This window comes from Alligator sinensis, unplaced genomic scaffold (assembly GCF_000455745.1).
Source record: "Alligator sinensis unplaced genomic scaffold, ASM45574v1 scaffold126_1, whole genome shotgun sequence".
Taxonomy (NCBI): Eukaryota; Metazoa; Chordata; order Crocodylia; family Alligatoridae; genus Alligator; species Alligator sinensis.
The window spans coordinates 332,646-335,589 of NW_005841842.1; positions in this window are offsets into that span (position 1 = coordinate 332,646).

Sequence of the window (2,944 nt, forward strand, 5' to 3'; positions counted from 1 at the left end):
AGGGGGTCGGACTAGATGATCTGCCCAGGTCCCTTCCGACCCTAGAAACTATGAAACTATGAAACTAAGATTAAATGAATTGTCAAGTGTCAGGAGGCAATTTAAGAGACTGTGTTTCAGTAAACTATTTAATTATTAGGCTCTGTTCCTGGACCAAGCCTGCTGAATTAAGAAGTTACAACAGGACATTCCATGGTTTTTTTCAACACATGGAAGTGTAGAAAAATAATTATATCTAGATAGCAATTCATTAATATTATTGTTTAAGCTAGCTTCTAACTGCTTCCTTTATAAGTAGAAGGCTTCTGTGCACTGGATAGGGTTGCAGAGGATTTTGCTTCAATTTTTACTTCTGACATAGACTTTCTACATGACAAAGACACTATTCACTGTGGCATTCCAACGACATTGCTACATAGCAGGGGTAGGCAATTATTTTGGGCAGAGGGCTGCTTACTGAATTTTGGCAAGCTGTCAAGGGCCACATGGGTAGCCCCACCCCTTGACATGTGCCCCCCCCGCCCCAGTTGACATCTTCTGACCGGAAGTCCCACCCCCGAACTCCCAACCTTTGCCACCAGAAGTCCCTCCCCTTGCCCCCAAAAGTACTCCTTTCAGCAAGGGGTTTTGCCATCTCAGAATCAGAAAAAGGCCAAATTATATTCTAAAAATCAAACATATACAACATTAATTAATTTTATTTTTTTTTAAATTGTCCTGATTTACATGTGTTTGTGTAGTGTACAGAGAGGTGATTTCACAATAGCTTAAAATGAAGATGTAGTCTTGTATGTTGTGGGAGGGTGGGGAGCATGGGGATAGGTTTGTGGGGGGCTGTTAGTGTGTAGGTATGTGGGGTGTGAGGGAGGGTGGGAGTGTGAATGTGTTTGGATATGTGGGGTGTGGGTGGGTATGGGGTTTGTGGGCGCCTGTGTGTTGGGGAGGATGGCTGGGGTGTGTGAGTGGGTGTGGGGGTCTGAGTGTATGGCAGTGGGGGGATGCATGTCTGTAGTGGGGTGTGCATGTGGGACTCACCCTATGAACACTGTCTCTCTCTCTCTCACACACACTTCATGCACGCACACACACACACACACACACACACAGTCTCTCGCACACAGGGTCTCTCTCACACATGCACACAGTTTCACACATGCACACACAGAGTCTCACACACACACAGTCTCTCTCTCTCTCTCTTACACACACACGCACACAGTCTCTCCCTCTCTCATTGCTTTCGGTCTCTCGCTCTCTCCCCCTCCCTCATTGCACAGATGGGGACACACACACACACGCACACATACTTGCTCCTGGCCCATGGTACCGGTGCGGCCCCATGTTGCCGCAGTCCAGAGATGCAGCCACATGGTGCTGCAGCAACCCAAAAGCTGTGGCAGGCAGAGACTTCTAGTTGGAGGGGCAGGGGTGGGAGGGGGCTGGGGGTGAGAGTGGGGGTGAGGCAGGGCTGGGCTGGGCTGGCCTTGTTGCTGGCTTCTGCCTGCTCCCCCTGGGTCTTACTGCCCCTGGCTCCTGTAATCTTTGACAGGCAGCCAGGAGCAGATAAATACACATTTTCTAAATTTTTTAGGGGCCCCACAGGCCAGACAAAATAGCTTGGTGGGCTGGATCCGGCCCATGGGCCGTGTTTTGCCCAGCCCTGCTATATAGTGAACAGTGGCAGCCATAAGAACTTTGCCTCAACAAATCCCAGATGCACTTCCAGCCTGCTTTTTGCTCAGGTAGGGGCTCAGGCACAGCTGATTTCAGAAACAGCTGTGATGCTTTTGCCCTCTTTACATCTACAGAGACAACCCCTCTCCCAGAATCTCTCTCTAGATAATTGTGTTTGGTAGACAGAAGAAACATCTGTTAATTTCTTTGTAGCTCGCGCTCTTGTATGCTGATTCCCTTTGTCTTTTTTATGAAATAATCAGCGATCAGTAAATATACACTATTGACCATATTTCACTCATGTTTCAACTAACGCCACATGTATACAGACTATAATAGTTACATAGTTACATTTCCCTGTTTCATTCAGACAGCTACAACTGTGAAAAAGTTTTGTTACTATCATATAATGAATACTAGGGGTGTGAAAAATGGGCCATATTCAATTCAGATTTGGCCCGAATTGGGAACAGTGATTTGATTCATTGATTCAGATCACTGTCCCTGATTCAAATCAGTTGAATCCAAATCTGAAGATTTGATACTGATTCAGAAAATCAGTGATTTGGCCATAGACACAGCTTTAAATGTTTTCTCTACATACCTCAAAGTATCAGGTATGGCTTGTGAATGCTGCAATGGTGGGGCAGATGGAGCATCCCACAAGAGCACAGGGGGGCCCTTGTGCTTGGTGGTGAACCCAGAAGTGGACCAGAATTACTTCTGGTCCACTTCCGGGCCAACCCAGCTCAGCAATCAGTCACAGGAGGACCATGGGTGCCCCCCACCCCGACCCAGGAGGCACTAGTCGCTGAGCCACAGGAGTGCAGGGGGGTCTCGTGGCACATTCCCCGGCAGACCCAGAAGTGCTTCTGATCCACTTCTGGGTCCACCACTGAGCACACTGGGGACACCCCTTGCCTTCCTGCGGGACACTATCTGCCCCACCATCTCAGCATTCATGAGCCACCTGGTATTGAGGTATGCCAAAAAAAAATTTAAAGCTGTGTCTATGTCTGAATCATCAAATCTTTCCAAATCTCTCTGATTCGATTTGGAGGGTTCCGATTCACTTCAGAGAGATTAAAGCATCTCCTGATTCAATATGGATTCGGAGATTTGGCCACTGCATTGGGCCAAATATCTGCCAAATTGAAGCTTTGCACAGCCCTAATGAATACCACTTCTCTGCTTGCCAAGTCTGGGCATGTACCACTAACACATAGTCTCCTGCTCCCAAAAACATTTTTGGTATTGTTCTAGGAAAGGG